This window comes from Castor canadensis, chromosome 7 (assembly GCF_047511655.1).
Source record: "Castor canadensis chromosome 7, mCasCan1.hap1v2, whole genome shotgun sequence".
Taxonomy (NCBI): domain Eukaryota; kingdom Metazoa; phylum Chordata; class Mammalia; order Rodentia; family Castoridae; genus Castor; species Castor canadensis.
Genome location: NC_133392.1, coordinates 100,674,307 through 100,699,205, shown reverse-complemented (window position 1 = coordinate 100,699,205; position 24,899 = coordinate 100,674,307). Strand labels below are relative to the sequence as shown.

The following is a 24,899-nucleotide window of genomic DNA, read 5'->3' as shown; positions in this document are numbered from 1 at the left end:
AATACGCAAGCAAAACCAGACACAAAGGTCATATATTATGGGATCCTATTTACATGAGTATCCAGAATAGAATAGATGTGTAAGTCAATTTGGCCTTCCACAAAAAATACCATAGAATGGGTGGCTTAAATAGCAGAAATGCATTTTCTCTCAGTTCTGGAAGTAGGAGTCTGAGATCAAAGTGCCAGCATATTGGGTTCTGGTAGCAGCTCTTTTTCTGGCTTACAGAAGCATGCCTTCTCTCTGTTTTCACATGGGAGCAAAAAGTCTCTGGTATATCTTCATTTGAATCACTGACTCAAGGCTCTACCCTTATAATCCTGTCTAACCTTAGTTACCTCCCTAAAAACCCTTTTTCCATGCAATCACATGATATGTTTGGCGTTTCAATATATAAATTTGAGCAGAGGTACATTCAGTTCATGGTAATCAGTAGAACTATAAAAACAAAGAAAATAGATATTGCCAGAGGTTGAGGGGAGGGACAAATTGATGGAATTTTTTAATGGATATTGGGTTTTATTTTTGATGATGAAAATGTTTGGGAATTAGATAGCTGCAAAACGTTATAAATGCACTAAATGCCACTGAATTTATGTTATGCAAATTTTACCTATCCATTGCTTTCATTTTCATTATTAAAAGCAAAAACAAAGCAAAGGGGTAACTCAGATAAAGAGAAAATATAGTTCAGCATTTCACCATTGTGACCCCTTCCATTTATATGCCCCAGCTCCCCATAGGCAGTCTTTTTGTTCTCTCAACTTAATTGTAAACTTTCAAGGAAAGCAATGTCAGTGATCTATTGCCACAATTCTGTATAATAGCTCATCCCCAAACTCAGGGATATATAGCTATAAACATTGATTTCCAGCTCATGTGTCTGTGGGCTGATTTGGGGTGAGCTTAGATCTGAGCAGCAGACTGTTCCTAGGTCTGATCCACATGTCTCTCACTCTCCCTGGATAAACACGTATAAGAACATACTACCTGTACCATGTTCTTCTCACAGAAAGGCCAGGAATTTCATATGGACTTTTAAAAGCCTTTACTCAGGTTTCATCCTCTGACATTTCATTGGCAATTCACATTTAAGTCTCAAATGTCAATAAGGAGAAAAAATACACTTGATCTCTAGTGAAAAGGTCTTAAAGTCACACAGTAAAGTGCATAGATACAGGAATCATATAATAATAGATATAAGAATAACATAAGAGCTGGGGATGTAGCTCAGTGGTTAAGTGTTTGCCTAGCATGCACAAGACCATGGGTTGTATCCCCTGTACCACAAAAACTACAATTATTAATGGATAAAAGGATGAGCTAATATTTCATAGTGAATGAAATGCTATCTATAATGAAAGAGAATGTGACTGACCCTTTATGGATTATTCATCCCCAAATCCATCTCTGGTCTAAGTATATGTGATTGTAGTCACATTTCATGAATATAACCAAGGCTGTTAAGGGCCCCTGTTCTAGATTGGCATCTGAGAAGGCAATAAGTATGAGCTTGGTGGAGAGCCTAGAATGGGTATCCAGCAACCCCTGGCTGACCAAACTCCTCTCCTTCTACATGAGTTTCAGAGCATTTACGTGTGGTCCCATTACACATGTGCACTTACACACATCCTTGCTCTTTCTCGCACCCCATTATCAGAATAAAGCTTCTTACTCTGTTCAAGCTGGGGAAAGATTATCTGGAATTTGTAAGCATCTTCTACTATCTACAAATTGCAGGTACAGCTATGAAGAAATGGGGATCTGAATCACGAAAGCTGTAATTTATAGAATGTCATGAGATTAAGTTTCAGTAGGTTTGATTGATAACCAAGCAAACTGGACACATTCTTTATTGGATTTCAGCCTCCAACATAATTTCATAAGGGGCCCATAGGCCAAGATTAGATTAGCTTTGGTCTTCTAGTCCCATTTGTTCTTCTTATTCTCTACTTGTGATTTTTATAATTCTCTGAACAGTCAGATCTTTATTTTAAAGCACAGTCACCTGAGGTTTGTCCACTTGAGACAGAAGATGAGAGGATGAGCTGTGGAACAGACAGATCTGAGGTTCAGTCTTTGCTGTGCCATTTACCAGTTCAGTGACTTTGGTCAAGCCATTCAAGTCCCATTTGTAAAGTACAGATAATAATACTAGTTCTTAGGATTTTTATAAAGGAGAGGCACTATTGTCAGTGTAGTGACAGTGAGTGATTGAAAGATATAAGCAGACTCAAGCAATGAATACAGTTCTGCTTTTGCAGATGAATCACAAAGTTTTCCATACATAGATAGCTACACAGAATGGGAAGTGCCATAGCACTCCCAGTTGGTTGAGTTGTAGGTGGGTAGAGGCAACACAGTTTCTCTGGCCTTCAAGAACCTACAGAGATATACCACCACTAATAAAAGTGCCTGAACTGAGTGCAAACCCCCTCGTATTTTTTGAGCTGCTCCCTTTGATATTCTCACAAGTTTTTATAGCTTTCTGGCCTTCATGATTGTTACTGAACTCTGGTAACTGTCTGTGTGCTACATGCAGGTTTCTCTGAATAACCTAGCACATCTCTGGAGTAGGTGCTCTGAGGGTGAATTGAAGGTTAGTTTGTTGGTGGTACCATCCATCTAGCAAGCTCAGCCTTTGAGTTCTTTGAAATCAATAACAAGAATAGGTATTTAACTAAACTATAAAATGGATCAAGATAGGAATCATGTCTTTTTTATTCATTATTAAATTCAAGTATCTAGCAGTGTGATTGGCATAAGGTCAATAAGTAATAAATATTTGTATAAATATATAAAGAACAAAGATTTGGATAAGCTGCCTGAATATAAGATAATTATTAGTATGTAGCATAGTTAGTGAACAGGTTTTAAACTATTTTCTCAATTTTTACCATTTAAATAGCTGTTATTACTGAACATCTACTACATGCTAGGCACTATTTTAAATACATTGACTAGTCATCTAATTAAGCTTTAAAAGGAAGATTATCCAATTTTTATAGATGAAGAAACAGGCTCAGAAAAGGTAAGTGACCAAGTAGTAGGCAGAGCTGGAGTCTTACCCAGGACTCCTCTGTGGCTTATGAATTTCTGTAACACAGGAGGTGACATGTTCTAGAAACTTGGTATATATCTTGCCAGTACTTGTACTTGCTGGCTTTCTTCCACTTTGTTCTGGAAGCTGATCAAGGAATGAATTCAGCTATTCCTTGCTAGCCTGCCTTTCGGCCAGTATATATGAAGGCAGAGGAAGTAAAAGCAGCAATCAAAACGCCAAGGGATACAGGAATTGATGGACAAAGTCCAGCCAGGCCAAGAGTTGAAAAGTCTATGAGACAATGTTTCTAAACCTTGACTGCATGTTAGAATCACCTGGGGATCTTTTACAAGTACCTGTACGCAGTACCAATTAGACCAAAGACTGGGGGAGAGAGGAGCACCAAGGCATCAGAAAGTTTTAAAGTTACCCAAGTGATTGAAATATACAACCAGGTCTGAGAAGTATAGTACAATGTTGGCCTGGAGCCACTCTGTGGGAAGGAAATGCAACTGATGGGAAAAATGGAGGAGAAAAATCAGAGCACAGGAGAAACAGCAGCAGTGACCAAAGAGGTTATCATGGTCTCTCCCATAAGTCCTTGCAATGTACAGGTTAATTCTGATCATTGGGCTTCCTAACTAACTCATTCAGATGACACAATAAAGTATAATTTTTGTACGCCATTAGGACTTTTAAAAATGGGTGCAAAGTTTGATCTGTAGTCCTACTAATGTACGGACCTTTATTTATTTCTCAATTTCTGGTTAAGTTTACAGCACGTAGACTGGAATTTTGTAACATTTGAGTTGATGAGCGTTTTAGTTGTGTGTTTGCATATTTGTTTCAAATGATCATTATTTTCCTTCATAAAATGAATTTCAGGGTGGGAAACTGTGCCAGATAGTGAGTAGAAATTCACTAATTCTGACTGAAATCACAAATTGATAAAATCTGAGATTGAAGAAGGCATTCTTGATGTTCCATCTCTTAAAATATTTCAAGTCTTTAGATATTGTTGGAAAATGAAGCATGTGGCACTGGCTTCTCCCACAGGGTATGAAAGCTCCCGTCTTGTACATGGATTACATCATGTAAATTTAGAAATGACAAAGTGATACATAACCTTTCAGATGCGAGAACCAATTAGTGTTTATGTGGAACTGGGCTCTAAGAATAGAATTATGACCTAGTTAGCCGTCCAGGAGAAGAAAACGAGGAATCCAGAGTTTGGAACTGTAAAACAGATACATTTGGAATTAATGGTTCACACTATAAAAGGGTCTATCAAAGGGTTCCTTTAAATAGAAAACTCGCCTAGTGCACTTAAAATGCATTTCAGTTTATAAAAATTGAATATAACTTATAAAATCTGAATTCACACGTAGTTTTTCTGGAGCATAGCAGTTGTATAAGATGAGAGTTCCATGAAACTGATGTACCTAGAAATAATGAAGAAATGAGAATGGGAAGGTGCACTTGCTGTTGGCGTTCAGGATGTTTATTACCAAACAGTGTTCAAGTTTCCTTCTCATCACAAGTCAAGTTCTCTCCTCTTTAATCTATACCACCTCTCCTGAATGCTTCTTTGTACTGAAACTTCCCTCAGGATCCTCAACTATTTCTTTGTTTTCCACTTTCTTCACCTCCAATTTCTTCCCTATGTTATTCTCCTCCAATCAACATTTTCAACACCATGCTCATGACCTCCTTAAATTCTCTCACCTTGTTTTTCTCTTCTCCATGGGTTTCCTTATGATTTTATGCAGTTTTCTGGGTCCAATCCCCCACTCTCACTCATACACACATACACACAGTTTACCAGCAGCCCATATTTCCAAACTTGATGTCTGCTTCTGCTTTTTCAGCATAATGTCTTTAACATCTCTCCTGTTCCAGCTTCTCCATGCCTTCTCCTATTTAACCCCTGCAGCCAGCATATTCTTCCTTATGTAGAACCCCATTATTCTCTGCATTAAAATCTTTAATAATTCTCCATTGCCTTCAAGTTGGAGTGACTTATCTCATCCTGGAGTCTAACGACATCAATAATTCACATTTCCATCATGTTCCAGTGTTCTGAACAGAGTGACACTGTCACTGTCACTCTCCCTTTTCTCAAAAAAGCATTCTAGGTTTAGGGAACTGTATCAGGTGTTTTTGAGTAGTCCTGATGACTAAAGAGGTGCTATTGACATTTAGTGGAATAGGGCCTTGATACTGAACTTTCTGCAATGTTTTGGACAATCTTACAAAATACAAAATGTCCGTGTCATTCCTGGAGATGCACACCATGAACAAAGTTGAAGGTCCTCTATATCCCACAGAAATGGCTTGTTTAGCCTACTGTCAATCTGTCACCTTACTCTGTGTTTTAACCTTGACTGTCCCCCCAATCTTGTCATTTGTCTGTTTCTTTGCTTGCTTTAGTTATTTTTCAGAGGCATTGCCTAAGGCCAGCTTCCTACAATCTTCCCAATCTCTATCTGCTGAGTATTTGGAATTATAGACCTGAGACACCATATTCAGTTTCTTGTCAAATAGTACTCAGCCTTCAATAAATATCTCCATCAGAGGATGCCTTTTCTGAGACTGTCTCATTCTCACATGTGGTTTACCAATGGTCCCAAGAGCTTGGAATCTTTATGAATTTACATTATTTCATCTTACAATTATGTGCTTATTTCCCATTGGCTCATAAATAATTTAAAGAGAGAAATTTTCTTTGCTTCTTGTTTAGGTGCCTTCAATAGTTCATTTATAATTTAACTGTACGTGATGAATATTAAATATTTTTATTTATAGTAAATTAGAGGAATCATTAGACTACAAATACAATGCTTTGTATTTCTTCAATATAGGTGAGTAAAACTCTGGCATTCGAAATTTTTGACCTATACATTCTAGTGACATTTAAATGTGTTCTTGTCCAAAAATTAATGAACCACTATATATTGAAACATTTTTCTACCTTACACCCTCCTTTTAGAGCATTAATGCCCACTTATTTCCTTTTAATAAAGGATGTGTTACAGAAAAAGTGTCTGCCATATTCACTCCATTTTGTTTTTTGCTATTTCTTTTTTTTAAAATTGCTTAGAATTGAGGAAGTTAAGAAAGGTTTCACTGAAGAGTTAGGATGATGGTGATAAGTCCGAGTATAAAAAGAAGAGAATGCAATCTTGAAATAATAATTATGAGATCATCTTTGTTTTCTTTTTCCCTTGCTTCCTAAAAAGATCTGTGATGAGAATTCTTTCATATATTAAGGATCTAGATGTGGGTAAGTCTGCTTTTTGGTTCCTTCTGTTCCATTAAGATATTTGTCTATCTCTGTGTTGATGGTCAATAATGTTCATTACTATATCATTATTAAAAGTCATGATTTCTGATAAAATATCTAATTTTTGTTACTCTTGATAATTCTTGACTCCTTACTCTTCCATATAAATTTTATAATCAATATGAATTTTCCATAGACAAAAATAAGATTTTGATTATAGAAAAATGAACTTATAGATCAATATGGAAAGATCTGACATCTTTATGATATCGAGTCATTTTTAGCATTAGCATAGTACATTTTTGCATTTATTTAGTTGTTCCTTAATATCTTTTATTAAAAGTTTATGATTTTTTTTGGCTGCACTACTTTCAAAAGAAACAAACTTCTTAGACCATTGTGGTTACAAATCATTCTCTCCTAAATTATATAAAATTTCTATATTTTATTTTTCAAGATTTTAGTTTCATCATGATTTTTAAATTCACATTTAGTTATTATTTATTGTTCTATAAAGCTGTGGTTTCTTTAGGCTTACCCAAACTTCGTGATTCATTGATCATTGTGCTTACATTTCAGACCTTTCTCCTCTGATGATTTTCCTTTTCCTCAAGTCCACCTTAAAATTGGTTCAGTATTATTCTGTTAAAAGAAAACATATGAGAATGCTTTTATTTTCCTTCTTTCTTGAAAGATAGTTAGTGAATAGAGGATGTTAGGTTTTCCTTATTTTTTCATATATCTTCAAAATGCTCTCCACATGTTTCTGACTTTCCTTGTTTCTTTTAAAGTTTCATCTATTAATCTTTTTGTCATTTCTCTTGTTTTCAGTCTTCCCTTTCTAACTGCTTTTAAAACTTCTTGTCTTTGGAGAAGATGTTTAGCAACACTGTGTATATCCATACATTTATTATTATTTATCTCATTGGGAATTTGTTGGGCTTCCAGAAACTAAGGATTTTCATCTTTCACAAATTCTGGTTAAATCTCAACCACTATTTCTGCTAATATTTCTTTACTTCTTCTTTATTCTCTCTTTCAAAAATCTACTTAGATATATTTTAAAGCTCCTCACTGTATTTTCCACATTTTTCAATCACAGCGTGTGTGTGTATGTGTGTGTGTATATGAGTGTGTGTGAATCAGGAGGAATATTTGCAACCACAGTTTTCTAACATATTTGTTTAATTTGAGAGTGAAACAAATATTATATATATAATATATTATATATATATTACATATGCAAATATATATTTCTACCTTTTGTCTTTTCTGCTTTCTGGTCAATTTTTTTAGATCTATCTTCACTTACTTTCACAGTAACTGAATCTGATGTTCATTGCATTTTGAATTCATTTCCAATTTCTTTCCATTCTAGAAGTTGTTTCCTTTTAATTTTTTTTTATCATAGTATGGTTGTACTGGGGACACAGTTAACATTTATAAAAGTTCTTGCAATATAACATAGTTAAATTCACCCCTTCATTAGAAGTTGTATTTTTTTCCAATTTAGTTAGTAGGCTTTGAAAAATTTGTGATCCTTCTATGTACTTTTATATCTTTTCTTTGTTTAAACACATTTATTTTATATTCTATACCTATGTTCTAATCTGCAGTCTATATAAGTCTAATTATGTAGCTTTTGCTTCTGTGGACTTTTGTTCCTGGTGCCTGACTCAGTCATGCATTTAGAATTTTTGCTTCTATTATGATCTCCTATTCCTTGGGCCTTTATCTCTATTTTTTCTTTTAGCCCTTATTATGTGCAGGCTGGCTTAAAGATGATCTGCTTTTTCTCTTGTTGATCATAAAGGAATGCTAATTCCCAAGATCACGGTAACAATTCAATTTAGATTTTTCAATTAAAAATGTACAATAATTCTGTTTTAAATTTGCTTGTGGATTGGACTTCTCAAGGCTATATTTCTTTTGTTAAACTTTTTAATTTTTTTCTCTTTTTTCCTGTTTATTCATATATTCATATGTACATACTTTGTTTGGGTATTTCTCCCAAACATTTCTCCCCCCTGCCCCTTCCCCGTTCCCTCCCTCTCTCCCTTGTCACAAATTTTGTTGAAGTGAAGACATAGGCAATAAGAAGAAAGACAAAGCATTTTTGCTAGTTGAGAGAAGGATAGCTATACAGAGAGATTCCTAGCATTGCTTCCATGCACAAGTGTATTACAACCCGAACTGATTCATCTCTACCTGACCTCTTCACTACTTCCCAGTCACCTTCCCATATTGATCTCTATCACTTTAAGGTTACTGTATTAGCTCCTCTGCAGTGGGGACATCAAACACTTTCAAATTTTGGGTTTCCTACCTATCCCCATTCCTTCTGTATGTGCTCTCCCTTTAGCGTGTGACCCAAATCCAACCACATTACTGCATTTGCCCTAGATCTAAAGTCTGCATATTAGGGAGAACATACGATTTTTGGTCTTCTGAGCTTGTCTAACCTCGCTCAGGATGATGTTTTCGAGTTCCATCCGTTTACTTGCGAATGATAAGATTTCATTCTTCATTAATTTAGAAGGTAACATACAAGTACAGGAAATCAATGCGAGTCAACTCCCTGTATAGCTATCCTTATCTCAACTAGCAAAAACCCTTGGCCCTTCCTATTATTGCTTATACTCTCTCTTCAACAAATAGTTTCTGCTGGGTAACGACAGGGTGGGGGGAAGAGGGAGGGAGGAGGGTGAGGGAAGGGGTGGGGGAAGGGGGGAGAAATGACCCAAACATTGTATGCACATATGAACAAAATAAAAATTTTTTAAAAAAAGATTTCATTCTTCTTCATGGCTAAGTAAAATTCCATTGTGTGTAAATACCACATTTTCTTAATCCATTGGTCAGTAGTGGGGCATCTTGGCTGTTTCCATAACTTGGCTACTGTGAATAGTGCTGAAATAAACATGAATATGCAGGTGCCTCTGGAGTAACCTGAGTCTCATTTCTTGGGGTATATTCCCAGGAGTGGGATTGCTGGATTGTATGGCAGATCAATGTTTAATTTTTTAAGAAGCCTCCATATTGTTTTCCAGAGTGGTTGCACTAGCTTTCATTCCCACCAGCAGTGTATGAGGGTTCCTTTTTCCCCACATCCTCACCAACACCTGTTGTTGGTGGTGTTTTTGATGATGGCTATTCTAACAGGGGTGAGGTGGAATCTTAGTGTTGTTTTGATTTGCACTTCATGGCCAGAGATGGTGAACATTTTATTCATGTGTTTTTTGGCCATTTAAATTTCTTCTTTTGATAAAGTTCTGTTTAGTTCTTTATTGGTTCATTGATTTTGGGAGAGTTTAGTTTTTTTGAGTTCCCTGTATATTCTGGTTATCAGCCCTTTGTCTGATGTATAGTTGGCAAATATTTTCTCCCACTCTGTGGGTGGTCTCTTCAGTTTAGAGACCATTTCTTTTCTTGTGCAGAAGCTTTTTAATTTTATGAAGTTCCATTTGTCCATTTTTTCCCTTAGTTGCTGGGCTGCTGAGGTTCTATCGAGGAAGTCCTTGCCTGCCTATACCTATTACTTCCAGAGTGTTCCCTGCTCCTTCCTATACTAACTTCAGAGTTTCAGGTCTGATATTAAGGTCTTAATCCATTTGGAGTTGATACTAGTACAGGGTGATAAGCATGGATCTAGTTTCAGTTTTTTGCAGGCAGATAACCACTTTTCCCAACAACATTTGTTGAAGAGGCTCTCTTTTCTCCATCGTATGTCTTTGGCACCTTTGTCAAAAATAAGGTGGGCATAGTTGTATGGGTTCATATCCAGGTCCTCTATTCTGTCCACTGGTCTTCATGTCTGTTTTTGTGCCAGTACCATGCTGTTTTTATTGTTACTGCTTTGTAATATAGTTTGAAGTCGGGTATTGTGATACCGCCAGTATTGCTCTTTTTGCTGAATATTGCCTTGGCTATTCACAGTCTCTTGTGTTTCCAAATGAACTTTAAGGTAGATTTTTCATTCTCTGTCATGAATGCCATTGGGATTTTGATGGGAATTGCATTAAACATGTAAATTGCTTTTGGTAGTATAGCTATTTTTACTATGTTGATTCTACTAATCCATGAGCATGGGAGATCTTTCCACCTTCTGTAGTCTTCCTCAGTCTTTTTCTTCAGTGATTTGTAGTTCTTGTAGAGGTCATTCACATCCTTTGTTAAGTTTACTCCTAGGTATTTGATTTTTTTTCTAGGCTACTGTAAATGGAATTGTTTCCATATATTCTTTCTCAATTTGTTCATTGTTAGTGTATAGAAAAGCTAATGATTTTTTTAAGTTGATTTTGTATCCTGCCACCTTGCTATAGCTGTTTATGGTGTCTAGGAGTTTTTGGATAGAGTTTTTTGGGTCTTTAAGATATAGAATCATGTCATCTGCAAATAGTGATATTTTGACAGGTTCTTCACCTATTTGTATTCTTTTTATTTCTTCTACTTGCCTAATTGCTTTGGCTAGGAATTCCAGGACTATGTTGAATAGGAGTGGGGATAGTGGGCACCCTTGTCTCATCCTGATTGTAGGGGAAATTGTTTCAGTTTTTCACCATTAAGTATGATGTGAGCTATAGATTTGTCATATATAGCCTTTACAATGTTGAGGTACTTTCCTTCTATTCTTAGTTTTCTTAGAGCTTTTATCATGAAGTGATGTTGGATCTTATCGAAGGCTTTTTCTGCATCTATTGAGAGGATCAAGTGGTTTTTGTCTTCACTTCTGTTAATGTGCTGTATAACATTTATAGATTTCCATATGTTGAACCACCCCTGCATCCCTGGGATGAAGCCAACTTGGTCATGGTGAATGATCTTTCTGATATGTTGTTGGATTCCATTTGTCAAGGCTATATTTCATTTTTTTCTCACTTTACCTTAAGCCAAGTATGAAATAAATCACTTATCCTCTGCATTTCCCTGTCTTTAGACCATTTTATTTTATTTTTCCAGGTTTACCTAATCTTGGTTTTCCCTTGATGATTTTGGCTTTTAAAAAATATTTCTTATTTGACTCCCACACCTTCCTTGGGCCTATGTTGTATCTCACTCATACGGTCCACTAAAATTCAGGCTTTAGCTCAACAAGAATTTGCATGAGAGTTTCATTGCACTTATATGCACCTGGAATAATAGTCTCAGTCGGTCATATACTTCTTATTGGTATTTACACTAGATTGTAAACATCATATATGTATGTAAACAACTTCTCTCCTTTTCACTGTTGTGTCTGAAGTACTTAGAACACTGTCTAGTACATGGTAGGTGCTAAATACCTATTTGTATATAATTCTAACAATCTTGTGAAGTGGTTTTCCTTTTTCAATTAACAAAACACTGAGATTCAAATAAATTTAAGTAATGAGTATGAAACGATCATAGTGTTTCCACTACATCCTGCACATTTGTCTCTGAAGACTAAATTTGGCCAACATGTTTGAGTTACTCTATTTTTTTTATTGTTGTTCTGGGTGGGGGTACATTATGGAACTTACAAAAGTTCTCACGATATATTAAATATATCATACTTGAATACACCCCCTTCATCATTCTTCTTTATCCCCCCTACCCCCATTCCTAGAATAGTTTCAGCATGTATCATTTTTCTATTTACATACATGTACTCACCCTCCCACACCCTTTCCCTACCCCATACCCCCTCCCACTGATACCAACCCTCCCAGGCTGGACCTTTTCTGCTATCCCATTCTCCAATTTTTTAAAAGAAAACAATATGACATTTTTGCTTGTTTAAGATAGCTACACAGGGGAGTTTCCTTGTGACAATTCCATGTATATATGTATTATATAGTCTAAATTGGTTCATTTCCTCTGTTTTTCTTCTTTCTACCTTAGTCCCTTTCTTATGGTGGTTTCAACAGGTTTAAAAATTCTATATTCATTCTTGTATAGAGAGTACATCAACTATATTCACTTTCTTAACTTTCTTCTTTTACCTTCCTCCTCTTGTATGTGACCTCTCTTTAGTGTGACCTATTTTTCATAATATTGCTATATTTGTATTAGGTCTACATCCCATAAATGAGAGAAAACATGTGGCTTTTTGCCTTCTGAACCTGGTTGACTTCACTTAAAATGATGTTCTGCAGTTCCATCCATTCACCTGAAAATGACAAAATTTAATTCCTCTTTGTGGCTGAATAAAATTCCATTGGATATGAATACCACATTTTCTTAATCCATACATCAGTAGTGGGGCATCTTGGCTGTTTCCATAGCTTAGTTATTATAAATAATGCTGCAGTAAACATGGGTGTGCAGGTACCTTTACTATAACCTGATTTGCATTCCTTCAGGTACATCCCTAGGAGTGGTATTACTGGATCATACAGCAAATATATTTTTAGTTTTTTGAAGCACCTCCATACTGTTTTCCATAGGTGTTGTACTAATTTACATTCCCACCATCAGTGTCTGAGGATTCTTTTTTCCCCACATGCTCGCCAGCATTTGTTGTTGTTTGTGTCCTTGATGGTAGCTATTTTAACAGGAGTGAGGTTGAATCTTTACTTTTTAAAAATTTTATCATTTTTACATTTACTTACATGTATATACATTATTTAAGCCACTGCCCTCACCCCACCCCACCCCCTGCCTCTAGGCAGAACTCGTTCTCTATTTTGTTGAAGAAAAAACATGTAAGATAAAAAGAAAAACATAGCATTTTTGCTAGTATGAGATGGCGATAGCTGTACAGGGAGAGTCCTTGTGTTGTTCCCATGCATATGTGTATTACAATCCAAACTGGTTCATCTCCACCAGAGTGAGATCTAAACTTAACGCCATCATTTTGATTTGCATTTCCTTTATGGCCAGGATGTTGAGCATTCTTTAAGAACCAGAAAATTGTAATCTGCAGTTTGGGCTCAGTAGATTGCTATCCATGGTGCTAAAACTACCTCTTCCAAAGCCTGTGAAACACAAAGTACTCTAAGTCTATGGCCAACACAGCCTTTGATTGCTGGGGAGATTCCCTTCTTACTCTATCTCTGATATTAGCTACTTTGCCTCAGTTTATGCCTTCGCATGAAAAATTATAATCAGCTGCCTGCAGACCCAAAGTGAGCAGAGCTGCTCATCAGTTGCCTCATTCACCTGCATGTCATGGACTAACCCTGCCATCTCTATTTTCTTCCATTACATCCCTTAAAATCAGTGAGTCCCTGTTCACATTTCTGAAAGCAACAATAAGTCAGAATATATAAGGGATGAACTTCCTTCTAGGAATTTTCTAACTGACAGGACACTTGTAGACCAGTTTTGAGGATGACTCTGTTTTGGTATGCATCTTTATACTAGAAAGATTGTACTAATAAGATTTATTCATACTAGAAACGATTCTAAAATTTACAAATTCAGAAAATAATAAAAAGGTAGCAACCTTGGCTTTCCAAATTATTTATTTATTCAAAGATTATTGTTTTAAAATATATCTAATAGAATTTTCAACTGAGATAAACACCTATTGGAGCATGATATAATTATCTAACCCTTACTTCAGCCATGCTTTCTAAACTTATAGAAAGAGTTGCTTGGTCATGTGACCCTTGCTCACAGTGTTTGTATAAGAAGAATAAGATGTTGCTTGCCAAAATATAGGGACAAGACAATTTTTTTTCAGGATATTTGTCATCTCTGGGATATATAATTTTTATGACACTCACTTGCTGAAGGTCAGTTATCAAGCTCATTAAAGGTCTGCAGCAGAAAAATATAAAAATCAAAGGAAAGAAGCTGGAATCTAAGCAAGTGTCATGGTGTTTATCAGTTGCCTTTTATCTCCTTCCTTTAAAACTCAAAACTTCTTGGGATGTCTATCAATTTCCCTAGTTAATAAAAGTAGAAATATCTCTTCATATCATGGGGTATGGGACTTAGAAGGGAAATATATAGGCTATGTACCTTGATGTGGAGTTATGAAAGTACTTACTATTTCTCCTCGTCATGTCCTTGAATGTCATATAGTATAGAGGGAAAATTTTAAAAAGTGGGAAAATGTCTTGTAGAAAATTAATTATTTCCATGAAGGCCAAAAATATAAGCACATTCATCTATACAATAAACATAGTTATTTTTTATTTTCATAACATCTTTTACCGCACCCCTAGGTGCCATACTCACAAAGCACTAGACTGAAATGCACAATTCCCATGTACTCAAAAAGTGAAATTATGATTATAAATTGATTGCTTCTGCCCTCTGCTATTGTACAAATCATTCTTCTGCTGTCTTAGAAATCTACAGAATTAGACATTCTCTGTGTTGAAATGTGATAGGGCTCTGTGAAAAACTCCCTTTGAGCTAATGTGTACCAAAAGCAACCATGTCTGCTGCTCTATTTGAATTGACTTGCTCTCTAGCACCATCTAGCAATCAACTGACTAACCTTGAGTGGGGCTCCAGCCCTGTACTATACTGAGGGTAGAAGCTTGGAGATTTCACAAGGAACAAAGGCATTCAGCCTCAAAGTTAAGGAGCAAGTGAAAAATGTCAATCCCTTCCTTGACTTTTAAAACCACCCCAAGTTTGAAACAACCTTTCTCCATGAAAAATGTCAAAGAAAGAACATCAAACAAAATATTCTGTTCAAAAGAGGAAGTGATGAAAAATGGGGAATTAATAAAAGTGAAGCCATGAGAAGAGACCTATGTGTGTAAAATTGGCACCTTTTTAAAAATAAGCTTTCAGGACATGAATTTATTGTCACACATAAAAGATTTGCATGAAAAGAGCGAGCAAGTGACATATTTAGGTTACAGCACTTCCACTTGAGAGAGAGGATGAGACACAGCCCTCGCCAGCTATTCTGATGCTGTAATTTCGTGTTCTTTTCTATCCTTCAGCAGTGCTTGTTAGCAACCTAAAAGGAGCTTCCTCCTAACCCAAAGGGCGAGCCAGAGTACATTTTCCTCTTCACGCATTTTGTAATACTAATTAACTAATTCCCAGCCACATGAAGGGAACCTGCAAAGATTCGCCAGAGGCAAACTGCTAAATAAATGGTGACAGATTTCTCAGTTTTCAATTAGATGAAATGACATATTGCGACAACTTGAGTGGCCTGACTTTCTAATGATGAACATTTTATGAGTTTTTTTTATTCCTGGAAAGGAAGAGAAACCCTGGCCATTTCTCCATGCAGACAGAAAAGAAGGATCTGGGCCCATTCTTGTGTACATCAAAGCAAGATCCTGCTTTTGATTATATTTGTGTAGGACTGAAAGTAAGATTTGGCCCAAAAATGCTGCCTTTGAGACTGTTTCTACACTACTGAAATGTCTGACAGGACACAGCACAGGGACCAAAGAGAACAACCAGACTAATTAAATCTATACAGGTGGCACTGTGCTCTGCTCAACAGCCCTGACTCCAGCTCAGCCCCACCCAGCTCCCTCTAGACTCCAGTGTTTGTGTTGCAAATCTCTTGCTAGCATGGCAACTGTTGCTATGTTTGCAGTAATAAGAAGTGGGTGATGCTTGAGTCTCAGTAATGATTCAGATACAAGAGCGATGATTTCTAAGTAGATTTCTGAAGAAGCCTCACAGTGGCACTGCACAGTTTAATGGTTTTAATTTTTCATAATTCCCCTTTTTCTTCTTTTTACTTCGGATCTTTCCATATGGACTATGCAAAAGTGTCACCATTCTTCCTTTTGCTTACTAGTATTTGACACAGGACTTTTGTTACTTAAAATAGCATTTCACAAGTCATTATTTCTTCATCTCCTTAAAACCTATGAGATTCAATTTTTCTTGGTATTTGGGTAATGGCAATTAAGGCAACCAGAAAAAAATCATAGATCCAGGAAGAAAATAGTTCCTTTACTAACCAAAAAAGAATTTTTAAATATCTGTCATGAATATTTGTGATATTGGCTGAGCATTTTCCATTAATGAACAGCTGTTTTAAAGGCCTCATTGCAAACAAGTATGAAAATTCTCTGGTGGATATGTTTACCATGCTATACATCTTTCAAAGAGACAGTGAAAAAAAACAAATTTTTTTATTTTCTTAGCCATAATCAAACATTGATGCCATTGAGTGTTAACTGTGCTGCTGTCACTGCATGCTAGTACAGGCTAAGTCCTAAGGAATATGACATAAGTAGTATTGCCTTGTGCCATCAACCTGGCCAAAGAATGAAAAGAGAAGTTATATTTCATGTTTTGGTCATTTACTAGATTTTAGACATTATTGTGATTTTTTTTTTTGTAGGTGAATCATAACATTTAGTTATCACAGTTCTTCTCAAGGTAAGAGTTATTTATCAGAAGTCTACAAATGAGAAAGCTGAAGCACAGGGAGGATAAATGATCTGACCAAGGCTCTGCAGCTAGTAAACAACAGGGCAAAGATTTGATCCTAGATCAGCTGGATTCTAGAGCCAAAGATCTATTCTTTTTTTGCTGAGCTGTTACAATGACAGACAAGAGACCTGGCCCCCTACTAATCACCTGTGTAACATGAGCAAATTCCTTCCTTCTCTGAGCTTTAAGATTCTCATCCATAATAAAGCACAGGAACTGGATGCTTGTTCCTCAAGGTGTGGCCCTCAGACAGGGGCTTCAACATCATCCATGACATTATTAGAAAAATAGGTTCCACACAAAACCTATTGAATCACAAGCTGCATTGAAACAGAATTTTTAGCAGGTGACCTATGATGGTACATTAAAATTTAAGAGGCGTAGGACTTGCCAATCTCTATGAACCCTTCTAGCTCTAATGGATTTAGAATGAGCTCCCTCTTCTCTTTCTACATTCTACCTTTCCTCCAAGGTTTTCTTACCTCTCCTTACAAGCCTTCTTAATCCCATCCTATATTTGATTGAAAGAAATTTTCTTAGAAAAGATATATGTGTGTTTATATATATAACTTTTTTTCTTAGTGAAATGTCTATGCTGCTTAAGCTCTTTGAGGGAGGGGTTCCATAATTTTATATCTACAATACTAACAGAACAGTATATTACACTAAGGAAAATATAAAGAAAAGAAGGTTGAATGAGTCTTTGCCTTAATTTTTGTGCAGATATCATACATTGTACTGACTACAAAATCCCCATATTAATCCATTATGAATATTTCAAGACAAGTGCAATCCAAATGTTCTTTAAGTATAGGTTCAAAAAAGCTTATAAATAGAACACTTAAAAGAGTTCTCAAATTTCTTCACCCTTTACCAATTTAGCCCACAAATACATGAAGGATTTGATTAATACCAGTTGAACCCCCAAACCTCCTCTTTTAAGGAAGTGTTCATGAATAAACTCAACTGCCTGGGTGCCCATCATATTTGTGGTTGTCACAGCTAGTGCGTAGACCATCAGAGCCCAAAAGCCATATTGCAATCATTGGTGTATTTGTATGTCAGCTGCCCCCTACACACACACACACACACACACACACACAGAGAGAGAGAGAGAGAGAGAGAGAGAGAGAGAGAGAGAGAGAGAGAAAGAGAGAGTACTATACTTCTTGGGATTGGGAACTGTGTCCTTCATCTTTGCATTCTTAACATTTATCACAATGCTTGGCACATAGGGTAGTAAATACATGTGTATTGAATGAAGGAATGAATGCATAGATATTTAAGTGGATCAATGGCTCAATCAATGCAGATCTTTCTGCTTTCAAAGTTTCTTCTTTGTTTTCATGTGCTTCTTGCTCTCCTTTGCATTAGGGTGGTCCATTGACATGAAAACATGGAGCAGCACAGTTCTATGGTGAGATTTCAAAAGTTTTCATTGAAGTCTTGCTGGTATTTTCTACCAATGTGGCACTTTTATTCAGTGTTACATGAGTTAGTCAAGGAAACTGCATTGCCTTTGGGATAACCAAGGTTGAAAATCAAAGCAATGTTTATTTTCTTCTCTCAGTCAGTTATGTATTTATTCAACAAACATTTACAGTATGCTTACATTTTACCAGGGACTGAAGATGTCAAGAAGAGTACATAGTCCTTTCAACCTATAAGTAATTATCATGGAAAGTGGACCCCCAATTTATTTGTAATACAAGTTGATGCATACACTTAATAGGAACAGGACACTAGGCTCATGAAAATCCAGAGGAAGGCCTTACTCAGAGTGAGGAGAGGCAGTGATCACAGCACATGATCCTGCAAAAGGACATTTTGGCAAAGAGACAAAGATGGAATTACCAACTATAAGACCCTACCCCTATGGAGTTCTTATTCTGTACTAGATAACAGGCTGTTGTAGCTTAAATGAGGAGTAAACAATCCTCATAACAATGAGAAAGGTATTATCATTTTCTCCATTTTAAAGATGAAACACTGAAGCACAAGAAAATGCAGGTGGTAAATTCCTGAGGCAGGAATTGAATCTAACTATAGTGGTTCTGGAACTAGTTAGTCTGAGTCCTAAGTACTACAAAAGACAGAGAGAAGAGTATCAAAAAAAGAAAAAGCAAGGAAAAAAAAATAGCCCAAAAGCCTAAAGGCAGACTGCTTTTGAAGGATAACTGGTAACTCTGTCTCGCATAGCAGGGTGTGGGAGGTTGCAGATAGGCTGGAAACACTGACAGTGAGCTAGGGGTCTGATTCTGGCCCAGGGCAGATGTCTGGAAGAAGACAAGCTCAGGAGCAAGAGCATACTTTCATGACAGCAGAAGTTCAAGTTGATGTGCGTGCTGGAAAAGGGCAGGCATCTTGGTGTCATAGATAGCTGTGTTTGAATTCTACTTCCACCTCCTAAGAACAGCGTCAATTTGAACTTTGGTTTACTAAAATAGGAATCATGACATACCTTGATTTATTTTTGAAGACCTGGAGAAAATACATATAAAACACTTAATATTATCTCTGAGAAGCTTGTGTTGTTTTGCTTTGTTTTAAGGACAAACGTGTCCTATTTCATAGTTTTACTCAGAAGTAGATTAATACCTTTCTGAGGCTGAGGAAAGAAAGTCTGTGTCTGCCTCAGACGCAGGACTTTGACTCTGGCATTTGCTTCTCTTCATCACTTATTCTCTTTGAAATAATAGGACACTCCATATTTCTCATTAAATAGTAGCCTTACCCACACACTTCTCGTAGTAGTACTTCCTCACTCACTGACACTATCTGATTGTTAAATTCCACAATGATGACCACTCATCAGTCAGGTTCCCATCTGGTTTAATGTAAGGGCTTCTGGATGTTTCTATACACTAGCTACTTGCACGAGAGCATGAGAGTCACAGAAATTGGGGAAATTACTTTTGAGGACTTCAAATTTTCTCTGTAATTCCTAAAAAGAAAACTGTAAATATGCCTGCTAAAAGCTAGAGTACTACATAAAAAGTGGAAAAGATTTCAAATGCTTGAGAAATAACAAATATAAATATGGTGGCTTCACACCAATGAACATTTTTTGTTGTATTAAAAATTGTTTTTATTATTCCTGGAAAGATGAATCTTATACTCTTTTCTTCAATAACATGTGATCAGATCAACATAGAGAAAAATAAATTATAGGACCTTGACATAAATAAGCAAAAATTGATGACAAAATCAATGGTAAGATTTTCATTGCTGGTTTAACATATCACACATGTTAAGGAATATAAAATGTATGACTATGAAAGGTACCTATGAGCTACTTTCTGGTATAAATGAGTTTTTTGTGGCATGTACATTCTTTGGCTATTTTTCTTTATAAAGTGTGGGCAGTTCTGAGTTTAAAGACTACTTAACAAAAGTTTAACTGCATTATTCTCTTATTTTTATTTCCTGAAATATTTAAAACTAAGGGCAATTAATTCCCACCTTTCTTTTTTAAATCTAGATAGGAAGATAAAAAAGAAATCACTGAAAAACTATGAAAGTTCTTGGATTTCTTTTCATTTACTGGCCTTTAGATTAGCCCAACACCTTGCAATATAATTTGCTCAAAACTGTAGAGATCCATGTGCTACATTTGTTTAAATAAATGATGTCTTTCCTTAAGGAAGTGTGTGTGTGTGTGTGTGTGTGTGTGTGTGTGTGTGTGTGTGTGTAGGAGCTTAAACAGTATACAAAGTTTAACTGTGGCCAGAGTTTAAAAACTTATAGAATTAATCAACTAAGACAAATATCAATTTAGCTCCTACCAAACACACAGTACAGTATCTAATATTTTGATGGTTAGTCTTATATAAACACTTTTGGCAAATTAAACACATTATCTTTTTTTCTTTCATTCTCTTAATATTGATCATATTTTCTTCATTTAAAGAATCAAATATATTACTTATAGATGAAGATAGAAAAATATATGTGTAGTTTTGTAGTTTTCCCTTGTTACTCCAAACCCTTCATTTTCTTGATTCCATTTCTCCTTCTTTAGGTTGTTTCAGCGGGTAGGTTTTCATTCACCTAACATGTATTAAGCCTTCACTATAGGTCATAGCCTTCAATAGACCTTGGAAACAAAATGTTGGATTAGATATCTCCCAATCCCTAGGGAGTAATTCACAGTCTAGTTATAAGGAAGAAGGAGCAGAAGGACAATGGCAGGGAGATAGGGATCTGTGTGACATCTGAGGAACAGCAGAGTTGAGTGTGGCTAGAGTAAAAGATATGGAGGGGATTTTAAATGAACAGAAGGATAAATAAGAGGTGAACACAGAGATGAGCAAGTTAAGTATCCAAGAAAAACTGGAAGGAAGAAAACAGCATTCCTCTATGCCACTTGCCTTTCATCACTGAGCCTTAGTCCCTTCATCCTAGTGGTAAGTATCCAATAATCTGGATGGAAGTAAATAAGGTAGCAAGTAGCTCATGTTGAAATTGCACTGGGGCATGACTTAAAACTTTGAGTGATTCTCATGATTTCTGCAGATGGATTTAGAATGGTCATCAAAGGACTCAGTAGACTTCAAGGTAGAGAAAATGTGGCAATGCAGATGAGACCCAAGTGACATACACACAGCAGAGATCCACCTTGAACCAAAGTTTGGTCTCTGGAACTGTGCAAACCAGGCAACATTGCAGAGGTTGCCTTGGTTCTCAATCCATCTGGTATTGATGACACCACACATATGATCAGAAGTTTATGATTCTTTTAGGAAAGGGCAATAAAAAACCCAGGAATCATCATTAAAAAAAAGAAAAATTACTGAAAGGTTTCACATATTGTAATTTGTTAATCTCTACAGTGAAAGCTGAATGATGAAACTGAGATCTGCTAAATTACTTTCCCAGCTCCTCAGTCATTTTCTTAATTCTTCTTTATCTGCTCTCTACTCCCACACCAGCCCCATCTGCCTTCATCCTTTAGTGCTTAGAAGAATGCCTATCACATGGTAGTCACTCACAAAAAGTTCACTGACTGAGACAATGAATGAGCACCTACCACGGATAGGTCCCATCTATACTTTTCTGTCCTTCAACATGGGTACCCTCTACAGCATGCTTTACCCACATGGAAAACTTCCCTATTAACAAGCTTAGTGGTGAAACAGATTGTGTTAGGACCCAAAGCAGGCCTTTTCTGCCTCATGACCAGGTAAATGGTTCACCATGGAAAAATCACACATGCCTTTTGCCAGCTCATTAGTATTTCTCAGGACAAGATATTTGAAGAAGAAAAACTTAGCTCTTTAAAGTTGATGCTGATTTTGGACTCTTCACAGAGCCTCTGTTAAAAGACTTTGTTGTTAGAATCAGCTAAGCATAGTTGCCCAGTAAGTACTGTTGCACTGGTCTGCCATCACAGAAAAGGTACCTGAGATGAGGAATTGATTGTGAACACATTCACAATCAATTGATTTTTCTGGTTCATTCACTCTGCCAACTTTATTGAGCAGTTATATTGAGCTTTGGGCATGTACTGGACCCACATCTCATCTGTCTATGAGCAAATCACTGTAATCCAGTGCACTAAGTTCTCTTATAGGAGTGAGCCCAGGGAAAGGCATAGACAGGGACACTGGTAGCAAATGAAAGCCAGATGGTGATTCTCTTCCGTGTTCCCTCTGGAGGAAAGGTTTGTCAGGTAGGTTCATCTTCACATTCCTCCTCTTCTGCAAAGAGCTATGCATTCTCACTGCAAGAGCAGCAATTTGTCCTTTCTTCTTTCTCCTCTCTCTCCTGCTTTCCCTTCTCTAAGCTAAACCTAAGTAAGGCTGCAGTATCCAGAGGCAGCTGGTACTCATTGTGGGAGGGTTAAATGTTTAACATCTTCTCACTTACATAACTGATGGAGTCGTCCTTTTTGTTTCAGAATTTCATGTTTAGAGGTTGAAAAACTAGATTGATGAGCACTACCAGAGAGAAATATTTTTTGAAAAGTAAGTGAAGCTGATGACACATTACTTTACAGTTTAGTGAAGTTCAGCAAATCTAATTCTATTATCCTGTCAAAGTTTCACAGAAAGACGACCTGAAAGCATATTTTAGATGAATCTTTAAAGATTTCAGAAGCCACAACCACATCTGCAAAAATCAGATGCATCTGGTACTGACAGACCATTGTTTTACTAAAGGACTAAATAGTCTTCCAAAAACTAATTAAGTAAAGTTATCTTTGTTGCTGCCTGCCTGCCTGTCCCTTGAAAAGATTGCCAGGCTGTAAATGATAACCATGTTTTTCAATTTGAAGGCTTGTCAAAGTTTACATGGGAAAATTTACCCAGGCACACCAAAATAGAAGCTTTCTTTATGAATCATAGAACAGAGTACTGAAATGCAGATTTTATAGAGCATTTAAGGCTAGGTCATTTATGCCCTTGTTTATTTTTACAATCAAGTATGAGATACAATCTAATAAATGCATTCTGACCAAAATGCCAAGGGCAATTGTTTTAAAGTATTTTTGTACAACCTTACGCATTTGTCAGAGGCTCACAAGCTGACAAACAGAAAGGGCTTTATAGTGCTTTCAGAAATTGGTGTGACTGTCTATACTTGTACTGAAATGTTCATTATTAAGAGGAAGCATTTAAATATAAGAGGAACACTGATGGAAAGATTCATTTTAATGGAAATTACTTTTCTCCCTGCTAGCTAACAATCATTCATTAAAGAAGGAAATGCTCAATAGAACTTAGAATTTGCTGTGTACTAGCGTGTGTGTGTGTGTATGTGTGTGTGTGTAATTAAATATTCCCAACTACCTGCCAGATACATACTATCTCCTTGGTGAAGGCTGGGAAAACTGGTCTAGGCAGTTAGTAAATATCCCCTGAGGTAGTAAGTAGGTAAGCTGGGGTTGACCCCATTCTATCTAAACTTAAAATCTATATGTACTCATTTCAGTACAGCATAAGATACTCTGTTTGGTACTCATGGCAAAAGTTATGGTAGAACTGTGTAGGAATGTATGGATTGAATTATGTTCCCCCAAAAGTTGAAGTCCTAAACACTAGTATCTGAAAACGAGACCTTGTTTGGAAACAGAGTTGTTGCAGGTGTAGCAAGCTAGTGGGAGGTAATACTGGAATAGAGCAGGCCTTAATTCAAGGCTGGCATCGTCAGCCTTGTTTTATTGGAAAATCACTTCCATCACTTTGCTGAGGATTGCCTAGAAGAGGGTAAGGACTGCCTGGTTACTCTTGCTATGACATTATAAGGATAGGAGAGAAGCACACAGGAGAAGGCCATGTGAAGACAGTGGAGCCAGAGACTACAGTGATGCATCTATGAACCAAAGAAGGTCAATGGTTGTTGGCCATCACTGGAAACATGGAAGAAATTGTTCCTCAGAGGCTTTGAAAGGAACCAACCTTGCTGACATCTTAATTTTGGAGAATAAGTTTCTGTTTTTTTAAGTTGCCCAGTTCCAGAAACTTTGTTATAACTGCCCCAGATAACTACTTCAAGGGGATATTAGAGTTTTACAGAGCCTCAGTAGAAAGCTTGAAAGATTTTTGTTCTGTAATTTCCATTAGCAGAAAAACACATTGACTAATTAAGTAAAGTTATCTTTGTTACTGCAGTGCCTGCTTCTCTCTCCCTTGAAAAGATTGTTAGGCTATAAATGATAACCATGTTGATGACTAGTTAGTAAATGTTGCCATCCATTCATTTGTTCACTTGCAGCACAATCATTATTTGCTTGATTGGGAGAGATTTCCTAATTTACAAAAATAAGACCAGTTTCTGCTTTAAGATGATAGTAGTCTGGACAAGAAGGAACACATCATCAAATCCATACATTACAATGTGCTAAGGGTCACAGTAGAAAAAGCCAATTCATCTACTGTGGGGCTTCGTATGTGGGGGAAACTAAGAAAAGAGCCACCTATATGACACAGGGAGTAATGGGTAGTAAGGCTGGAGAGGTTGAACCAAGTCTGCTTCTGCTGCTGCCCTGGGACTTCAGCAGTGGCTGGCATCATCAGCCTTGTTCTATTGGAAAATCACTTCCATCACTTTGCTGAGGATTGCCTAGAAGAGGGTAAGGACTGCCTGGTTACTCTTGCTATATTTAAAACAAGAATCATGAATAATAGGGAGAATTACATGTTAGGAATGATAACATAATATCTACTTCATATCCAAAGATGACACTTTATATTCCACATCACTAATTCAAACATTTTATTTCTGTAGTAGTAATAA

At 36.5% G+C, this 24,899-nt stretch overlaps 1 protein-coding gene across 2 annotated transcripts in view; it reads left to right on the top strand.

Annotated features, from left to right (window-relative positions):
• Positions 1–24,899, top strand: part of Tnni3k (TNNI3 interacting kinase) — a 316,805-nt gene that overhangs the window by 268,867 nt on the left and 23,039 nt on the right. The gene's annotated exons all lie outside the window — the stretch shown is intronic.